This window comes from Globicephala melas, chromosome 12 (genome assembly GCF_963455315.2).
Source record: "Globicephala melas chromosome 12, mGloMel1.2, whole genome shotgun sequence".
Taxonomy (NCBI): Eukaryota; Metazoa; Chordata; class Mammalia; order Artiodactyla; family Delphinidae; genus Globicephala; species Globicephala melas.
The window spans coordinates 7,764,745-7,786,393 of NC_083325.1; the positions used below are offsets into that span (position 1 = coordinate 7,764,745).

Below are 21,649 nucleotides of genomic sequence, written 5' to 3' on the forward strand. Positions count from 1 at the left end.
TTTTTTTCCTGTTTTTGGTATTTGAGAGACTAGATGTGGATCTTTCCGGCAAATGTTTACTGCTGGATACCGAGGTTAAAAGATAACAGATCCATGTCCTTACCCAGGGCTGTCCCTGCAAGGGTCACGGGCCTGCACTTTCATAGGATCTTGAGATGTCAGTAATATTAGACGTTTCAAAAATGATTTTTAATAAAGTTCAGAAAAGAGGAATAAGGTGCAGTGCCCCCCAAAGTTCTCCCCCATGTGTGGGAGTCCAGAGTAGACATCTCAGCTGCTTTACCCAAAGGTCAGGCCAACTCCCCTTAGCCTGGGAAAGACAGTCCTCATGAGAATAAATGGAAGTAAATAAATGAGTGAATGAATGTAGGTGATAACAGAATATTCTAGAATGGGCGAAAAGAAAACTTTAACAAAGATTCTGGGGTTTATTCTTTATCTCTCTTTTTATCCTATTGTATCTAGAGAGCAACCTGATTTTTTTTTTCCCTTATCAGAGCCTGCCTACTAATTTGCACTAAAATGCAGTTAATACTGTCTTACTATATTCTGTAAAGGTGTTGCCAAGGTCAGTTAGCTCAGCGTCTGTGTTTCTTTCTTGAGAAAATAAAGAAAACAACAATAACAACAACAAGAACCTTTGACTCAAATAGGAGTGTGAAAAAATTGAAATACGACGGTATTTTTTCCAGTAGAGTCCACAGATCGTTCTTCAATTTGAAAATCGAGTTTTGCCATTTCATGTTAGTGAAATACTGACATTTAGAGAGATGCATTAAAAAAACATAATTAAGGGCTTCCCTGGTGGTGCAGTGGTTGAGAGTCCGCCTGCCGATGCAGGAGACACGGGTTCGTGCCCCGGTTCGCGAACATCTCACATGCCGCGGAGCGGCTGGGCCTGTGAGCCATGGCCGCTGAGCCTGCGCTTCCGGAGCCTGTGCTCCGCAACGGGAGAGGTCACAACAGTGAGAAGCCCGCGTACCGCAAAAAACAAAAACAAACCAAAAAAAACCCCCCCATAATTAATAAGGGGCTGCCACTGTTTTTCTGTGGCATCTCAGCAGATGATACCCTGATGTTGCAGCTGGCAACTGTTTGTGAGTCTATTGAAATGACGCTGTTTGTATTAAATTATGACGTTTCAGAAAAGCATGCAACGTGATTTTGTAGGGTTAGAGACAAGAATACTGAGGTTGAAGTGCATTTATAGAAGTCTATAAAGTGGCAAAAACGAAGGGGCTCGAAAAAAGAAACAAAGTCATTTGGATATTTTCTAAATTACCAGTAAACGAGCCTCAGCTCTGCAAAATCAATTTTGAAACGAGTACTAATTGTTTCCTACGCACTTGCAAACTCTTCAAGCCTCTCAGGTAAGGGAAAAAGGGGGAAAAGTGTCAAGCCTTTGCAGGGAGGTTCGCTTCATGTTTGTGCATTACAACAATAAAGACTATTATAATAGCGATGTGGGATCTCCAGGCAAACCGACATTGCCAAGAGGGGGAAAATGGTCCTTAGGGAACAATTGTCTTTTGCCAGAAGGCCCTCAATTAAAATTGCATTTAAGCACACATAATGTATGTTTTTTTGTTTGTTTTTACAGTAGTAGCAAATTGCTTTCGCGTGTTATCCCAGTGCTGCATGTGAGATGGGACACCTGCCGCAGGTTTACGAATATCCAGGTGCAATGGAGGGCGGGACTCATCGCGCAAGGAATGATGTTCACGCCCCAGAGCTGGCAACGCTTAAACCCCGCGGCGCAGCGTTCATTCCCACTAACCTCTGTGGGCCTTGATTCCTGGTCGCTCCCTGACACAGCAAAGTGTCAGTTCACGTGTGTCCCTTCCTCCACTAGATGTCACTGTAAGTCAACCGCTCGTGGCGGGGGACCTGGGTGTTTTACGGATCTTCCAGGGTTATTAAGCATGGTGGGTCCCTGAACTAGTGTCCTCCCGGACTGGGGAGTGCAGCGCGGGGCCGGGACTCGCAAAGACGAGGACAGCGCATCAACCCTAGCGGGAGGCTCGCAGGTCTCGGGCTGCAAAGCGGGCGCCGCGATGCAGAAGGCGGGCCGGCTCCGCGCTCCTCTCCGCCCCCGCGAGCGAGACGGTCACGTGCAGCGGAGGCGCTGACTCCCGAGGGCGGGCCTGGGAGGGGCGCCGCGCCCGCGGTTCGGGGTCGCCCAGGGCTAGGAGCGAGGTGGGCGCTTGCGCAGCGCGAGCCGGGGCCGGGACCGCCGTGGGCAGGGAAGGGCGGGGAGGAGCCTGGGAGCGCGCCGGCCGCCGGAGGGGGAGGGGCGGGGCGGAGCCGCGGCGCGCGCGCCCGTTGGAGGGGGAGGGACAGAGCAGCCACCGGGCGCGCTCAGGGCGGCCGCCGCGAGCTTGGGGCGAACGTGGACCGCGGCGCGGCGGTGTGACTCCTTACCCGGCCCTTCTCCCCGCCCCCGGCGAGGGCACCGTGCGGCGGCAGCGGCGGCGGCGCCGGGGCCAGCGAGGCCGGAGGAGGCGGCCGTGCCCGGGCATGGTGGTCTGGGGCAACGCGAAAGGTGAGCGACCCCCGGGCCGGCGGCGGGGTTGGGGGCGGGGTGGGACCGGCCTCGCGTCGCCGGGCGGCGGCCCGAGCGCGGGCGGCCTCAGCCGGGGCGGGGGCGGCGCGCCGGCCCGGCTCCCGCGGCCCTTGGTTCGCGGCCTGGGCGGCCCGCGGCGCCCGGAGCGCGGCCGCTGCCGGGTTATGTAACGCGTGACCTCCCCTTCCCCCTCCGCCATGGCGCAGCCGGCCCGCCGCCCGCGCTCGACCGCCCGCTGAGGCGCCGCGCCGATGACTCGCGCCCGCGGCCCTGCTCGCCGGCCCCGCTCGGACCGCGCCATTCATTCATGCGCGCGGGCTGCCGGCCGGGGCCACGCGCTGGATGCTCCGCCCGGCCTCTCGCCGCGGAGTCTTCCCCGTGACCCCGCATCCCCCCACCCCTTGCCCCGCGTCGGATCCCGGCATCGGTGTCAGACTATCCGAAGGCAATTTTTACTCACTTATTTTTTCCTTGTTACTTATCTGTTCACTGATATGCAGAGCTCCTTTCCCCAACTGTCCTGGCAAGTGCCCGTTTCCCACTTCACTCCTTGTGAAAATGATTCAGCACCTGTGCAGACGGAAAGGGCCCTTTCCTTATGTTTCCCTTCTCTTTTTACCGAAACCCAGTTTGTAAAGAAATACCTTAGTGTATCACTCATTAGTTGACCCCCCACCCACCTGATTTAAAAGAAAAAAAATTGCAGGTGGTGTAAGCCTGCTGTTTCTATCTTCTACATCTTTTCAGGTCACGTCCAGCATAGAAATGGTATCATTTAAGTGAAAATAACAAGACTAGCACATATCATCAAAGGGCTTGTAACTAACTGGTAAGGACTTGATGTAGCGATTCTTAATTCTGTCTGTCTCCCCGGCCTCTCCACTATCGTCTTCCAGAATTAGCCATTTCCGCTTTAGGGTAGGACAGAGGATAACCTTGGTTCTTCCTGTGAACTTCGCGGTAACCCGTCCTGTGGGGTATACCGTTTACCTGCTTTCCAGACTTCCATCTCAGCTTTCCCACGTAGCCTTGTCTTAGCCGGAGCAGGTACTGCGGGCGTGTAGTTCCCTCCCTGTACTTCCTAGACTCTTGGAAGCGCACCTAGCGTCCCTCTTTCTCCAGCGATCCTTCCCTGGTCTAGAAGGATCTCCATTCAGTTCTTAGGCTGTTTTTTTTGCCACTTCTCATGTGTTATGATGATTATCTTTTTATCCGTATCCTCTTTTTCTCTATCTCCAGGTCTTTTGTGGGCAGAATCTGTACCAAACTTGCCATAGAACATTACTCCTATTTCATGGTAAACAATACGTATTTAAGTGTTTTTTTTTTAAGGCAGGAATCACTCTTTTAGGACTAATTTCTTTGAAACCTCAAGTAGTAAATATGTTTTCAAAATAATGTGTTTGAATATGTAAGATCACTCCATTTTCTCCAACCCCAACTTCAAAACTCAGATTCTGTGTAAGAGAAAGAAACCCGTCCCCACCAGCAACAAGCTAGTCACTAATAAGAGAGACTACATGTAATGTATATTTTATAGTCCTTTCTTTCATAGCTGCTGTAGTAGGAAGATAAGAACTTCAGAGTTAGATGTAGATTTAAATTCTAGCTCTACCCATTATTAGCTGTGTTCTTGGACAATTTAAGTTACTAATAGCTCTGATTTTTTTCTCATTTGTATAACGAAGATATTTCCTACCTTGGGTAACTGAGGATTAAATGAGCTCTTAAATGTAAGGCATCTAGTGAGTCCCTGGTACACAGTGGTGCTCCATAAATACGAATTCCCTTTGGTATACCTTTTTATTGCAGTTCACAGTCTAGAATGAGCTGGGATGTGCTGAGACAAAGCATAAGAAAGCTAATCACAAGAGGTGATAGGTACCTCTTCTTGTCTCCAAATAAATGAAGAAGCCCTAAACTAAGGAGCAGTAAAACTCTTTCTGCTTCTCAAGAATGTATGAGTGTATGTGACATATTGTAATAAATCCTGGAGTATATTAAATAGAACATTTATAAATGAAGGAAATACCTTTTAATCTTACTTTACTTCTATAACAGCTCCCACTAAAGCATTAACATGGATATTAAAAAGAATCTATGGGACATGAGGAAGGAGGAATATTAAAAAAGTCTTTTTCAGGGGCAATTAGGTTGCATGCTCTCCTTTTTAGTATCTCATCTACTTATGAACAGTACGGGAATCCTAGTCTGAGTTCAAGTATGTCTCCCTTAGACTGTTGCAACAGTGCCTTCCCCGGTGTCCCTATTTCTGTCGCTCCCTTCCCAACTGATCCCCACATAACAGAATGATCTTTTTAAACACTTTTTTTAATCTTTTTAAATAAATCATATTGTCACTCTCTTGGTGAAAACCCTCCAAAAGCTTCCTGTTACCCTTAGAATTGAATCAGAACTTTTTGCCGTTTCTCGAACAAACCGAACTGTTCCTCTCTTGGGGGTGTTACGCTTGCTGTTCTTTTAGTTGGGCCACCCCTTCCTCCTGGTGGCTATCTTGCTCAGATGTCATCACATCAGAGTGATCTCTTTTCTGATCCCTACAATAGAAGCCAGCCCCTCTCTCTGTCACTTTTGATTCATTTTGCTTTATTTCTCTTCACAGCATTTATTACGAGGCAGAGATACACTCTTCACTCACTTACCCATTTCTCCCATAAGACTTGTTTGTTCCAAAGCCTCTCCCCCCCTGGAGGGCAGAGGCCTTGTCTGACTTGTTCATGACCCTGTCTCTGGTGCTTAGAAGGGTGCTTGGCACATAGTAGGCTCTCAGTAAAACTTAAGTGAATTAAGTGAATGAGTGGTATAGTTAATTTAAACATTAGTTCTGGAGTCAGACAGCCAGGGTCAGAATCCTGGCTCCTACCATTTACTGATTGTGTGGCCTTGGGCTAGTTAATATCTTTTGGTGCCTTAGTTTGCTCATCTGTAAGATGGGACAGTAATACCTACTTTTTACGATTATGGTAAGAAATAATTGAGTTAATGTATATAAAGTTCTTAGAACAGGGTTATTTCACAGTTTTGAAAACCAGTACTTGAAATTAGCTTGGAGTATTCACTTAGGACTTTGTGTTTTTGTGTGAGATTAAAAATGCAAGCATTGAATTTTATCTTTACTACTTTTACTGAATTTTTCTGGGCACCAAAGTTATATTTATGGAACTCCTTTTTAAAATAAATACATTTTGTGGATGTCTAGAACGGATTAAAAAATAAACTGCTAAGAATGGTGACCGGTATTCGGTCTTAATGTGTAAGTCAGCTTTTTTTTTTTATTTATTTTTTTTGCGGTACGCAGGCCTCTCACTGTTGTGGACTCTCCCGTTGCGGAGCACAGGCTCTGGAAGCACAGGCTCAGCGGCCATGGCTCACGGGCCTAGCCGCTCCGCGGCATGTGGGATCTTCCCGGACCGGGGCACGAACCTGCGTCCCCTGCATCAGCAGGCGGACTCTCAACCACTGTGCCACCAAGAAAGCCCTAAGTCAGCTTTTTTATTCTTAGATTTGTGGAAGATGCTAAGAGTGATTATCTCAACAGCTGCCCACGGGAGTGGCTTTTATATATTTCCCTTTGAAGTTCAGCTAGAGATGTAATTGTGGTGATGAAAGGACTTGCTGGAGGCTGAAGACAGGAAAATCCTTGAGATACAGTTGAAGTATGAGTCCTGTAGTAGTTGGGAAAGGAAAGATGTTTTACCATCTTTAGTGTGTTCAATTTCTGCCTTCTTTCATTATGGGTTGCCCACCCCCAAACTGTATTCGTAGAAACTAAGCTGCCTGTGGTGATTGCCCTTGCATAATACCAGTTATCTTTACTTAGTCCACTGGTCCTTAGTAAAATGCCTCTTTGTAGGAGCATTGTTTTATTTCATTTCTCAGTCTGAACTTCAGTCAATAGGATCCTAAACTTTGGGCCTTAAACTTAAAAAAAAAAAATCACAATACTGCTCTGTGTAACATTTGTTACAAAGTTTAATAATAATTGCTAAATCATTAAATATTTACTGTTGTGTCAGGCTCTTTGCTTAGTGCAGGGTCTCATTTAATCTTCACAACCACTGGGTCAGGTGGACACAGTTTTAAAGAAATAGATTTAGAGAGATGATGCTAATTGGGCAGGTCACATAGGTGAGAAGGAAGCCAGGATTTCAGTCTGCTTCCACCTGATTCCATAACCCAAGGTCACATCCACTTTGCTATGAGGCAGGTCGAAACAAGGTTTCTGTTTGGAAACTTGCGTTGTGTTTCATCACGTTATTTGTATGTGTTGTTCTTCTTTACTACTGGCAGTTTTATAGTTTTATGGCTGTTTTTTTCTTTTCTTTTTCTTTCTTGTTTTTTGGCTCTGACTACGACAGATCTTCCACAACTTAGAATGGAATTACTTTCAATTAAACCCATCGTAAGTTAAAAATGTTGTAAGTAAAAATGCATTTAATACACTTAACCTACTGGACATCGTAGGTTAGACTAGCCTACCTTAAACGTGCTCAGAACACTTACATTAGCCTATAGTTGGGCAAAATCAAGTAAGACAAAGCCTATTTTATAATAAAGTGTTGAACATCTCGTGTAACTTATTTAATACTCTACTGAAAGTGAAAAACGGAATGGTTGTAAGTGTATCAGTGGTTCCTCCTCCGGGTCGCGTGGCTGACTGGGAGCTGTAGTGCTGCTCCTGCCCAGCATCACGAGAGAGTACTGTACCGATATCTCTGGCTCCAGAAGAGATCAAAAGTCAAAGCACGGTTTCTGTTGGACGTGTATCACTTTGGCACCACCATAAAGCCAAAAAATTGTAAATCGAAGCATCGTAAGTTAGGAACCATATCTACTATACTTAAATGTCTATTTTTTATGAGTGTGAAACATTTTAATAGGTTGATGATATGCAAAATCATTTTTTCCTTATTAAATCATTAAAAATAAGTCAGCATCATGTGTGTCGTGGTAGGTCAGCTTTGTAATTAGTTTGAAAAGGTTTTGCATATAATAGAGGTGATGCCTCAGATTTAGGAAAACATGAATGTATTTAAATTTGCTTAAGGCCAAAAGAAATTTCAGGTAGCAAGTAAATACATGTGTTTCTGCCGATCATGGAGCGAATCTTTATTATTTTTTGTTTTTAGTAAGGAAGGACTCATTGGTGTGGAGCGTTTTTACACAATGCTAAGTTTTAATGATTTTTGACATCTACTTGTGACACTTCAAAAATATGAAGAATATCTAAATTATGAGTTGTTGACTTCTCAACACTTAAGTAGATTCAGAATGCCAGTGCTAGGATGAACTCTATAGATTCTGTAGGCCATGCCCCTGTATTTTCCCTGAGGAAAAATGAGACCCAGAGAATCATCTGATGATCGAGAAGAAACAGGACCAGAATCTAGGGTTTTGTGGGGTGGGTTTGTTTGTTTTAATACTTTAAAGCCATTTTTTCCTCTGCTACACTAAACTGCCCCCTTCATCATGCAGGGAAAGACCAGCGTATGCTTAGTATCTTATGTTCAAGAGGGTAGAGAATTGAGCGATATATTCATGTAAACTTGTGATTTAAAGTCATGAGGTTTTTTTTTTAATCATTGGATTTAAAGTAATAGAAACGATTCTGTAATGTAGTTAGAAATTATGCTTTCTCATTCCCGTAGGCCGGTAACTGTCTTATGCACATAGGATGGTTTGACAAGCTTTTTAAAGACCTGATCTTTAAAGATCAGATCTTGTGGCTTTATCCTTAAATTAAAAGATTAGTTAGGGATGGGCAAAAAAGTTGGTTGTGATGTGAACAGTTTTTACTTGAGCCCAGTATCTGACTAACCAAAATGTTGTCTATTGCTTTCAGTCATGCCTGATCAGAACCAAGACTAAAACGAGCTCTTGGGAAGTTTAGTCAGAAAATAGTAGCTGAATTTTACATTTTCTAAACTCCATCATTTCTACACTTGAGATTGCTAATATGTTTTTATCATTTAGGCACTAGTCTTAGTTACATAATTGAAATTATGATTTAGATTCCTTACTCTTAAATGCTTTTCATCAAATTTCTCAATTTTATCTTACAATAAGCTGTATTTCTAGATGACTTACTGCCTATTTAAGCCTTTTTAATATAAATTTATTTATTTGTTTATTTTTGGCTGCGTTGGGTCTTCGTTACTGCACGCAGGCTTCTCTAGTTGTGGCGAGCGGGACTACTCTTTGTTGTGGTGCGTGGGCTTCTCGTTGCAGTGGCTTCTCTTGTTGCAGAGCACAGGCTCTAGGCATGCGGGCTTCAGTAGTTGTGGCTCACGGGCTCTAGAGTGCAGGCTCAGTAGTTGTGGCGCATGGGCTTAACTACTCCAAAGCATGTGGTATCTTCTGAGACCAGGGATCAAACCCGTGTCCCCTGAATTGGCAGATTCTTAACCACTGCGCCACCAGGAAAATCCCTATTTTAAGCCTTTTTAAAAATTTAAGCTGGACGATCCTGAATTTAAAAAATATTTTAACAATTTCTTCTTTAACATTTTTGAGAGCATAACCAAAAAAGTCCCTTACTTTTTCTAATACTTTATGCCTTAAAAAGTGCTTTTGCTTGACTTTTTCTCATTCAGCTCCCATAGAGTCCTGAGAAGAGAGGTAGGGCAGTATCTCCTATTTTATAGGCACAGTGTGATTCTGGCATTAACCACCCAGTGTTAGAACAGACATCACAGGTTAAGGGCACAGTCCACCAGACTCCCCTTACTTCAGGTGCCAGCTGCAGGCTCCAGGGCTTCCAGGCCACTGCACTTCTCACCAACTGGCCACATAATTGGGAGTTCCCACAGCCCCCTCAGACTTGATAATTTGTTAGAGTGACTCACAGAACTCAGGAATGGGCTGTACTTAGAATTATCGTTTTATTATAAGGGATACAAACCAGAACCTGCCAAAGGAAGAGATATGCAAAGAGAGGTCTGGGAGGGTCCCAAACATGATGCTTCCATGTGCTCAGGACACATCATCCTCCTGTATTGGTTTATGATTACCAACCAGGGACATTCACCCAAGCCTCAGGGTCCAGAGTTTTTATTGGATTTTTATTACATTGGCACGATTGATTGAGTCATGGGCCACAAGGTCGAATTTCATCTCCAAACCCCTTCCTTTTCCAGGAGGTCAGGCTGATAGCATATGGCTTAAAGCCAACCCTCTAATCACTGGGTTGGCCTTTCCAGCATGGCTAGCCCCATCTTGAAATGAGGGGCTTACTGGGAGTCACCTGTTAATAAAAAGATGTGTCCTAGGGGTCCACCATGGATAACAAGGAGACTCCTATCAGTTGTGAAGTTCCAAGGGTTTAGAGTCTCCCAAGAACCGGGGACAAAGGCCAGCCAGCCACCCTGTTCATTAGAGAACAGTAGCTGAGGAGGTGAGAACAGATGCACAATTGTTACAGTTCAAACTAGAACACACCTCTGTAGTGGTAGCTCGGAGATCTCCAGTATACTAAAGATTGGAGCAGGTTGCATTTCAGTGTATTTATGTATGTAGAAAGGTTGCCTTCTGTTGAAAATTATAGCGTTTTTTTTATCGGTATAATAGTATTTGAAACCTGGGTTGATGTTCATTTGAGTGAAATATTTTATTTATGTAAATTGTGTTGTAGGTAGGGTTATAAACTACATACTTTTTGGTATTTTTTTAAAAGCACAATAATTTCGGCTCAAAAAGTTTGATTTTGGTATTTCTTTTTGAGTTTGTAATTTTAGGCTTAGGTTATTACTGCTGTTAACTGAAAGGAAATCTAAACTTAAGGTGGAGGTGTTGATAATGTATTTGTTGTTAGAGCTGTAAAAATGTTGTAGTAACTTAGTTGCCACTTTGAATTTTAGATCCTGAGTTGAAGTTACTAGCTGTTCAAGTTTACAGTGTTGAAGGTTAATAATGTTTTTTTGCATATCGTTTATGCCCAGTAGAAAATCTTACTTCCGATTGTCACTTAAAGGTTATTACATTCTCTTGGAGCTCACTGAGTGTTTCTCAGAATTAGCGTCTATTAATTCAGGCATAGAGTGCGTTAAGAAGTGTCTGTTGAAGAATGTAGCATCTCCTTAGAATGTCATATCATCCTAAAAAGTAGTGGGTTTTTTGTTGTTGTTGCTTTTAATCTATGATGGGGGGTTCTTGGCATGAAGCGAGGGAAGCGAGGCCAGAAGGTAATGCACTGGCAGTTTCTTCAACATTCTACTCTGTTTTCACTTGCAGTTACACTTACCATAAGGATTTGTGAGAAAAGAGATGCGTGACAGATGGAACTGATAGCAGATCTAGAAGAGAGTGAGTTTGACCATATTTTTTGAATTGCAGTTACTCAGAAGGATTTGTTTTTAGTTATACGCCACCATGTATGCCGGTTTACCTTGTGAGTTTGGAGATCTAATGCATTGTGCGGATGCAATACATGTGATGGGGACTGCTGCCGAGACAAGTTAATAAATCTTGGTGTAGATGAGGCTGGGGAGCCAGGACCTTTCCCATCTGTGTGCAGCCATCCCATCCCCCATCATTTATATGCACAAGTTCACACTTCCTTTCCTGACTTTCACAAAGGAGGGTTCAAACTTCTTAGTATGATATTCGGGACATTCCCTCAGCTACCTTGTTAGTTCATCTATCACTGTCTCTGTGTCAGCCCCAAAATGTTGCCTTAAACATCTTTTTCTCTTTTGTTTTTGCTCGTGAATTTCCTTCTTCTTGAATTCACCCCCTCACTCCCCTCTGCCCGTTCAAATCCTACTTATTGCCCTCAGCTCAGATCCACCTTTTCAGTGAAGCCTTCTTGGATCTCTTCTCCAAGGGGAGCTTTACTGCTGTCTTCTGTGTGGTCTGTTGTGTTTTGCCGGTGCCCCTAATGTTGGCTCCTGACTGTAGTCCTATGCACATCTTTCTTCTCTAACAGGTAGCTTTGGATTGCGGTTTACACTTTACTCATCTTGAAAACTGAAAATTACAGTAAATACTCCGTGAATATGGAGTAACCTGTTAGATCAGACCTGGGATTTGCGGGGAGAGGGAGTGGGAGGCAAAGGACAGGAGACATCTCCCTCCCAGACCAACTGGGGAGTTGCCTTTATGCCTGTTGTGAAATTCTTTCTACTAGTGCACATTGTAACAGCATTCTTTCTACAATAGTATACTGTCTCATTACCTCTGAACTTCTCCGGTCCTTGTCTCTGTTCTTGGTGACCACTCTAGGTACACCACAGGCAGAATTGGTGGTTCTCAAAGTATGTGCCTCACGCCAGCAGCATCGGCATTACCTGGGAACTTTTTAGAAATACAAATTCCCAGCCCCACTCCTGACCTACAAAATGAGAAACTTGGAGTTGGGGCCCAGCAGTCGGTTTTAACACATTATTGACCGGAGACGTATCAGTACATTTTTAGAGAGTGATGCAATTAACATCACCATGCGAAGTTGTTGGAGCTTAAAATTGATCAAAGTTTCATTATACAACTTAAGACTGTCATTATGATTCACATTTTGCTCCTTTAGGTTTTTGTTCCAACCTTGTGTATATTATAAACATAAAATTTTCAAAAATGACATATTGCAAAATTTTGAGTGAAGAATTTTTCAGTGAATTTTATGCAGACACATTCTCTGATTGTCCGAGCAACGTATATACTAATGTCTCAGAAGATGATAGTTCTTCAGAATATAGTTCTGATTCAGACGATGTGAATATTAGAGCAACAAAAAGACAAAAAAACCTTAGTGATTGATTCTGATACAGAAAGTGAAAATGAAGCTCACGATGCTGGAGAATGCTCCTTTTCTTCCACAGAAGAGTGGATTGAAGACAACATTTCACAAAAATTAGAAGACTTTACAGGTGTGTCGGGTGTAACTATTGAATGTAATAACGCACAAAATGTTAGTGAGATAACAGAATTAATTTTTGGCCAGCCAAAATAAAAACTGCCGGGCACAGGCATTAGATTCTGCAAAAATCCCCTGGTCAGTAATGAGTTTAACAAGCCCTCTAAGTGATACTGGTGAAGACTCAAGAATGAGAACCGCTGCTCAGGATACAGCCCCCTCTTCTTTGATGTTACCTCCTTTATTCTCCAGCTGAGTTCTGTCCCTGTTTACTTGTGCTGTGGCCTTTGGAGTCTTTGATTTATTGCAACCTTGAACTTTTCTTCAGTTAACCCTTTGGCTTTCCTATGAGACTGTGCTGCCTCTCCTTAGTGAAGATCACTGGCTTTTTACTCCTTATAGATTCTTTTCTTTATCATATCATCTCCAGAATAGTCTTTTCTTTTCCTCTGTAGCCTGATCCCTACTTTTGGACATGCTGACTTTGAGATGCATGTGGGACATCCTGGTGGAGATACTTAATGAGCGATAGGAGTTCATGAAGGTGAGGGAAGGTGTTGGGAAGCCAGTTCATCTTGCCGCACCCTGGAAAGCCAGAGAAGGAGGTTCTTTGTACTTTATTAAAATGGTGTCTTCATTTCCGTTCCCATCTATGGAAATCTATAATTACAGGGAAGAAAATTATTAGTGATTCTTTTAGAATGCCTCCTTCCGCTTGTTTTCAAATGACTGATTTTGTTAGATCAGTCATTTGCAGTGGGGGAGGGGTGCGTATTTTCATTGTTACGAATAACCAAGAGGATAAGAGACAAATTTGTTATATTAAATTGTTTGGGATAGAACATTTGCTTTTAATAAGATCAGCCTCAAACTGGGACATTACAGATGTTATGCATTTTCAGTTTTAATACAGGTTTCCCCTGCTACCTGGACGTAGAGTGTTCCTGTGAAACCTTTCTTAAGCCGAAATGGCCAAAAGCAAAGAAACCGTTACCGTAGGACTCATCTTGCTAGCGGATGCACAGAATAAACCAAGATAAAGCACAGATGCTCACAGTGACACAGTCCAAAACCATGGGGGCTTGATGCTGAGGTGCTGAGCAAGGTTCCTGGGCAAGGACTGGGCGGTACCAAGGTGCTTGGGGAGGACGCTCCCTCTGCAGCAGCCTGCTGTAAGAAAGGCTGAATGCTGCTTTTGCTTTGCCCTTTTTGTTTTGTAAAAGTGAAAATCTTCTTGGGGTTTCTTTTGGTTAGCGGAAACGGGGACTAATGTAGGTCTTCCATAAGAGCGAAGTGGTGTGAAGTAAGCTTTTGAAAAGTGGAGGATGCCTGTGTATCTAGACATTTTTCTTATGTATCTTATTGCTTGTCTCTCCTTTTATTTCTGCGTCGTTTATTGAAATAACTGACTCTAAGTCATAATATGAAGACAGTGAAATGCACTTAGGTTCATTAGGGTGCAGGCTAACCAGGTACCAGGGTGCAAGGCTGTGACAGAGACTTGAGAGCGCAGTGATGCAGAGAGTGAAGTAGCTCTCTCCGCTGTGATGGGGGTGGCGGTTCACAGCTGATGAACTACTGCTTGTTTTAGGTCATTCGGGGCCCAGGTTCCTTCTGTTTGCTTAGCCATCCGCTAGGGTATTGTCCTTATTCTCTTGGTTGAAGCCAAGTTACCTCACAGCTGCATTCCAAAAAAAGTAAACAACTTCCTTTAAGGATAGATGGCACAGAATTTTGTGTACGTTACTCTGTTCGCATCTCGTTGGCCAGAACTTAATCACGTGGCCACTCCTGATTTAAAGGAGCTGAGGAAATGTAGCCTCTTGGCAACCCTGCTCCCCACTAAGAGGGGGTGGGAGAGGTGTTCTTTTACTAAAAGAAAGGGAGACTGAACACTAGGGGACAGTTGTCATTCTGCCACTCCAGAGTTTGGGGATCCCCAAGACCACCCTCACGTTCAGTAATTCACTAGAAGGACTCAGAGCTCTTGAAAGCTGTTGTGCTTGTGGTTATGATTTATTACAGTGAAAGGTTACAGGTTAAAACCAGCCAAAGAGAGGCATGGGGCACACAGGAGAGGTCCACGTGTGGAACTTTGAGTTGTCCTCACCACAGGAATCTGGGATGGAGGTGACTTCTGTTAATGACAACTGACAATGCCCATGAAGTATTGCCAACCAGGGGAGCTCGCCTAAGCCTTAGTGTCCAGGGTTTGTATTGGAGTTTGGTCAAATAGATGAGGTTGACCTTCTGTCTCCAGCCTCTCAGAAGGTTGGTAGTGCATGGTCCGAAGCTTCCACCGTATATCACAAATCACATTGTTAGACTATCTGGAGTGACTCTTAGCCCCTAGATAAACAGACATTTGTCAGGCAGGACGTTCCGAGAGCAAAGGCCAGACCCCTCTTTGAGCAGGGTTAATTCTTCACTGTATAGCCACATCTGTGCATAGCCTTTGAGTTTTTTTTAACAGAGTAGCATAATATGTGTACTTTCATCTTAAAAGCCTTTTTAAAAAATGGATAGATATATAGAATCATACATTTAAAAAACTGCAAGAGACTAGGGTTTGTCAGGTCCACCTCTATCCACAAATGAAAGAACTAAGATCTGACTGCTTAAAAGGTCAGTTAAAGTTGGTAGTGTCTCTGGGTCTCTACTTCTCATGAATATGGACGTGTACAGTTGGGGTCTAGATGCAAGCTGTCTGTTGGACCTGTTTCCTCCTTAGTCCTTCTGTCACATGTATGGCAGCTACTGTTTCTGACCCAGACAGGTGCTAGGGTCAAAGCATCTGTTTTGTTGAATTGTATTAGGCTGGTTCAATTCAGTAGGAGTGTTCTTTTCAGGAGTTTATTATACTGATAGCATTGTTCGTTTCTCCACTGAAGATTTGGAGACATAGGTTTGTACAAGGTAAGTGTGATTTTGTACCACAAACCAGCCGTGCAGCCTTATCAGATATTTTATCTTAACCCTTCCATCGTAGAAGGCGCCTATGTGCAAAATAGCTAGTATTTGCCCTGCCTACTCCATGGATGTGTTGTCAAGATAAATACGATACGTAAGGACCCCTTGGAAAAATAAAAGCACTATGGAAATGTAAGATATAGTGGTGTGTTGAAATTTTTAAAATTTAAATGTTGAAAATTTAAGGAGTACTGAAAAAAAGGAAATGTAAAGTGTCAGTCAACAGGTGAATTTTTTAAAAGAAGGTGGGAATATGGTAATTTTCCCTTCCCTTTTTCTGTTTCCTGCATTTTCTCAGTTTTCTGCAGTAAACATATAGTGCTTTTATAAATCGAGAAGGAAAAACTATTTTTGAAAAGGAACACTTAACAAGACTGAATACCGAAAACACTCAGAGCAGTGTATAAACACAAATCATGAATTTGGAGGGTAATAGAGAATGCCTCAAGAAAAGATAGATCAGACTCAGTTCTAGAAAAGGCTTCAGTACCCACATGTATAATTTGTTGTTTAGAGAGTGCTGTGTATGTTGTAGCCCCTTTTATTTGGTGGGTTAAAGTTCTTTGAAGTCTGTGTTTGTTTGGTGTTGATCAAAATGGTATCATATAGTACAGGAATTGTTTAACTGTGCATAAAAAATTGATAATAGGAAAATGCTTCAGTATACTGAAGGTGAAGAGACCAAGTTAAAAAAATTTTTTTAAGGGTTCTATTACACTAGGAATAATGTTTGGTCTAAATATTTTGACATTTTATTTTTATATGTTTTTCAAAGGTATTTTAAATACATGAAATACATGCTGTATTATGATATAAACTTGTCAGCTAGGTTTAGAATCCCTAAAAGCCAGTATATGGTGAAGACAAAAGATTGTTACAAAGGCACAATAATGCCCTTCACACAGGTGTCTGATTGTTGTTTTTAATACCTTGGTGAAAGTCTCTTCAAAGTCAAAACCTGACTACTATGTAGGTGGGTCTAGAAGAAGGTTCTGATTCCCTGGGTTTTGAGATTCAAGAATCTCCATTGTGCTCTAATAACTTCAGTGGTCTGAGAACTATAGCCTTAGACAATGATGGTCTCTAAGGTTGAACCAAAACAAAACCTCAAAACAGCTGTTTATCTGGTATTGAAGCCTTCAGCATTTAAGGACAGATGAGAGCCCAGTGGAGCAGCTTTGTTAAACTTCGTCAGTGACTGTGTCCTAGCACTTCGTTTACTTTGTCACTCATGAGGAGGATACTTGGCCCTAGTAAATTCGTTTTGCACATGGCCTCCCACTGCCCTCCCCAGGAAAAAATCCCAGATGTGCTATACAAGTGTCCTGGAGAAGGACAGCCTGCTTCTGAGCTTTGTATCCTAAGTGGACATCCCGGTTACCCCCTTCCCTGCAGCTAACCAGTCCCTGTGAACCCAGTTGCCAGTGTCAGAGTCCTTTTTTTAAACTTTCTTTATTTTTAAAAATATATTTTAAAAAGTTTTAGTTGTGGTAAAATGCATATAACATACAATTTACCATCTTCACCATTTTTAAGTGTGGCATTAAGTATGTTCACACTGTTGTGTAACCATCACCACCATCTGTCTTCCCAGAATGCTTTTCAACTTGCATAACTGAAACTGTACCTGTTAAACAGTAGCTCCCTGCCCTCCCAGCCCCTGGCAGCCACCCTTCTGCTTTCTGTCTCTGTGAATCTTACCACTGTAGATACCTTATATAGGCGGAATAATATGGCATTTGTCTTTTTGTGACTGGCGTATTTCACTTAGCATAATGCCCTCGAGGTCCATCCATGTTGCAGCATTTGTTGGAATTACCTTCCTTTTTTTTTTTTGTATTTTATTTTATTTATTTTTTTAGTACTACCTTCCTTTTTAAGGCTGAATATTGTTCCACTTTATGTATATACCGCACTTTGTCTATCCATTCATCCATCTGTGGACACTTGGGTTGCTTCTGTCTTTTGGCATTTGGGAATAATGCTGCTGTGAACATGGCTGTACAAATATCTTGAGACCTTGCTTTCAAGCCTTTTGGGTGTGTACCCAGAAGTGGAATTGCTGGATCATACGGCAGTGCTATTTCTAATTTTTTGAGGAACCACCATAGCATTTTCCATAATGGCTACACCATTTTACATTCCCACCAACAGTGCACAAGAGTTCCAGTTTTTTCACATGCACGTTAACACTTATTTTGTTTTTTTTGGTTTTTTTTTATTGTAGCCATCCTAATGGGTATGAGATGTTATCTCGTGGTTTCAATTTGCATTTCTCTAATGGTTAGTGATGCTAAGCATCTTTTCATAGGCTTAATGGCCATTTGTATATTTTCTTTAAAGAGATGTCTATTTAAATTTTGTGTCCATTTTTTAATCAGTGTATTTGTTTTTCATTAAGTTGTAGCACTTCTTTATATATTCTGGATATTAGTCCCTTTTCAGGTAGATGTTTTAAAATATCTCCTCTCATTCTGTGAGTTGCCTTTTGCTCAGTTGATTGTGCCTTTTTGATACACATTATAAAATTTTGGTATGGTCCAATTTATTTTTTTCTTTTGTTGCCTATGCTTTGGTGTCATCCAAGAAATCATTGCCAAATCCAATGTCATGAAGCTTTCTCCTATGTTTTCTTCTAAGAGCTTCATAGTTTTAGGTCTTACATTTAGGTCTTTAATCCATTTTCAGTTAATTTTTGTATATGGTGTACGTTAAGGGTCCAACTTTATTCTTTTGCCTGTGGATATTCAGTTTTTCCAACTTCATTTGTCAAAAAGACGGTGCTTTCCCCCATTGAATGGTCCTAGAGAAGTCCTTTTAAATACACAGGTCCCTGGGATGGGTCATACCTTAAGCCAGTTATTAAGCAGTTTCTTAATTGTTAGCAGAGAATTGACAGCTAACTAAGGTAGAGAAGGAGGCCCTGAAGAAGGAAAAAAGAGGTGTTGAGCAGCGATGTGGTGGGAGCTGCAAGTAAACTTGCTTTATTGTGGCCTTGCCTGGTGATGGTCTGTGTGGCTGCGCGTGCTTTTCTCTGCATTTGTGGAGCATTCATGGATGAGTATGCTACCATAATATGCACATTCATTCTTCCATTGTGTATTCATTTCTGTATTCCAGTTCATTCAGCAACTATTTCTTTTTTTCCTGATAAATTTTTTTTCTTGTTTACTTTTATTTTTTTAACATTTTGAAGAGTGTGGCCCATTTATTTATTTATTTATTTATTAACATCTTTATTGGAGAATTGCTTTACAATGGTGTGTTAGTTTCTGCTGTATAACATAGTGAATCAGCTACACATATACATATATCCCCATATCTCCTCCCTTTTGCATCTCCCTCCCACCCTCCCTGTCCCACCCCTCTAGGTGGTCACAAAGCACTGAGCTGATCTCCCTGGGCTATGCAGCTGCTTCCCACTAGCTATCTGTTTTACATTTGGTGGTGTATATATGTCCATGCCACTCTCTCAGTTCGTCCCAGCTTGCCCTTCCCCCTCCCCGTGTCCTCAAGTCCATTCTCTACGTCTGCATCTTTATTCCTGTCCTGCCTCTGGGTTCTTCAGAACCTTTTTTTTTTTTTTAGATTCCATATATAGTTGTTAGCATATGGTATTTGTTTTTCTCTTTCTGACTTACTTCACTCTATGACAGACTCTAGGTCCACCCACCTCACTACAAATAACTCAATTTCGTTTCTTTTTATGGCTGAGTAATATTCCATTGTATATATGTGCTGCATGTTCTTTATCCATTCATCTGTCGATGGACACTTAGGTTGCTTCCATGTCCTGGCTGTTGTAAATAGAGCTGCAGTGAACATTGGGGTGCATGTATCTTTTTCAGTTATGGTTTTCTCAGGGTATATGCCCAGTAGTGGGATTGCTGGGTCATATGGTAGTTCTATTTTCAGTTTTTTAAGGAACCTCCATACTCTTCTGCATAGTGGCTGTATCAATTTACATTCCCACCAACAGTCAGCAACTATTTCTTAAGTAACTGTTAAATGAAGATAAGATAAACCCATACATGTACATATGGCTAGATTAATGAGACTGAATAAAAGCCACTCACTTTCATTACTTAATTAATAGTCAATATACTTGAGAGTTACGAATATGAAAGCAACAGATTAACACTGACGAATATGTATTTGGGCATTTTCTGGGTATGTAGTGGGAATTTTTCTGGTGTGTGATGAACTGTTCAGAACCTTACAATGTTAATAATTCTATTACAAATAGATAAATAGGACTTTAGCATGAAAATGATTTCTCTTGGTGATTAGTATCATTCTGTGGGGAGATATTAAAATCTACCAGTAATCATAGTAAAGAAGACAGAATGAAGTTCTTTTTAGTGGGATTTGACTAACCTCTTAAGATGCACATTGGAAGTCCAGAGTGAACTGGTGACAGTGCGTGCCAGCAAATATGAAATTGAGTTGTGGGAAAGTGTGCATCAATAATTTCCATATAGTTTTTAGTAAGCAGGATCTTCCTGGCACTCTTCATAGCGTTTTGAACATCCCTGTGGAGAGCATGAGAGAGTCAGGAAATCTTTTGCATTGTGGGCACCCAGGGCCCCTGGGCTCACAGAGCTGCTCTCCTGTTTGCCTTGCACTTGCCTCCTCTGGCAGCTGCTGTTCTGTGTAGACATGGGGGGGCGGGGTGGGACTGCAATGATGCCTCTCATGAGGTGTCTTTCTAATTTCATTACTTGAGGCCTAATAGGTATAGGTGCGTTTAGCTTAGTACCTTTCAAGGGCTGGGACATATCCAGCACATTTTGTAGAGTCACATATAGGAACACAGAACAGAGCCGAAGTCTTTAGACTTAGTTTTTAGTTCATTAGTTTTGGTTTCAGTCTTTTTTTTTTTTTAATTAATTAATTTATGGCTGCATCGGGTCTTAGTTGCAGCACACAGCATCTTTAGTTGCAGCGCACGGGCTCCAGAGCGCGTGGGCTCAGTAGTTGCGTTGCACGGGCTCTCTAGTTGCCCCACGGCATGTGGGATCTTAGTTCCCTGACCAGGGATTGAACCGTCGTCCCCTGCATTGCAAGACGATTCTTAACCACTGGACCGCCCGGGAAGTCCCTCAGTCTTTTTCAATTTGAGCTTTTTCTTTTAAGACTACCTTAATCAGACCCCAAGTAATCTGAAACTTATAAAAGGAGGGTTGCTAAAGTTGCAGTGGGTTTAGGGAGTGGAACCGTCCCTGCTTGCTGTTTTTACCCCCAACTCTTGTTTCCTCCCGCACATCCACCCTGACTACAGTTCACAGCCTGTGGGATTCCGAGGAGCACTAAGCAGACTTTGTTTTGTAGCTGAGGAGTCCACGGTGCTTTTGGACTCATCCCAGGTCATGTAGCCAGGCAGCACAGTTGGGCTGGCATTAGAGCCCAGGTCTTGAGTCACTGAATCTATTGTGTTGTAGACCAGAGGTAACTTATTTAAAATAACAACGTTTGTATTTTATAGTCTTCAAACGGTTTCCACATAGGTGGTCTCATTTGATTTTCACTCTGTGGCCTAGCAAGGTAGATTTGTATAGTAGTAGCTAATGTTTATTCAGGGACTACCCTAAATACTAGTAGGAATCAGGGTACTTTTGCATACATGAATTCATTTATTCATTTTTTTAAACTAATTTTTAAAAAACCAGAAATTGGCTTCTACATTAATGCTTGGATAAGACGAGGTTAGTAGGTTATCTTAGGTTATGAATTACCGTCTCTGAAATGTTTATCACTTTCCTCAAGGCCATCTCGCGCTGTGGAACTAGACTGGGAACCCAGTCTGCAAGAATTTCATCTGAAAACTAGAAGGCAATTTTTATTTGCAAGTCTGGCTTGATAATTGGATGGCTGTTGTTAAAGGGCATTCTCTTTTTAGTGAGCAGGGTTAGTCAAGAGGACACATTGTAATTCGGAACATTGTGTAGGGTTATGGTTGTAACCCTAACCCTAACTGAACTATCTAGCATCTGCTGTTGGACAGAAGAAAGTTACACAACTGATGTCATCCAGCAGTGACAGGGCTGATGAATTGCTACTCCTAATATTCAGCAAAGACCAGTTTTACAGTTAGGTTTTTACCCCTAATCCATTGTCATAGGCCATCTTAATCTACATATAGATTATTTAAATGGATTTGATAGGACAAGCTGCCTTAAATCTTCTCTGGGATAAATTTTTAAAAATATAAATAAACATGTAGAACATCAAAGTTGTTACATAATCAA

At 42.2% G+C, this 21,649-nt stretch overlaps 1 protein-coding gene across 5 annotated transcripts in view; it reads left to right on the forward strand.

Annotated features, from left to right (window-relative positions):
* The first annotated feature begins 2,134 nt into the window (after positions 1 to 2,134).
* REV1 (REV1 DNA directed polymerase) overlaps positions 2,135 to 21,649 on the forward strand; it is an 84,302-nt gene continuing 64,787 nt past the window's right edge. For 2 of the 5 annotated variants that reach the window (XM_030838818.3, XM_030838823.3), the window contains exon 1: positions 2,346 to 2,542. The gene's annotated coding sequence lies outside the window, so the exon portion shown is untranslated. Of the gene's footprint in view, positions 2,197 to 2,344; positions 2,543 to 10,813; positions 10,886 to 21,649 lie in introns of those variants that run through there. The other 3 variants (XM_030838817.3, XM_060309377.2, XR_009566166.1) reach the window with 3 other exon arrangements.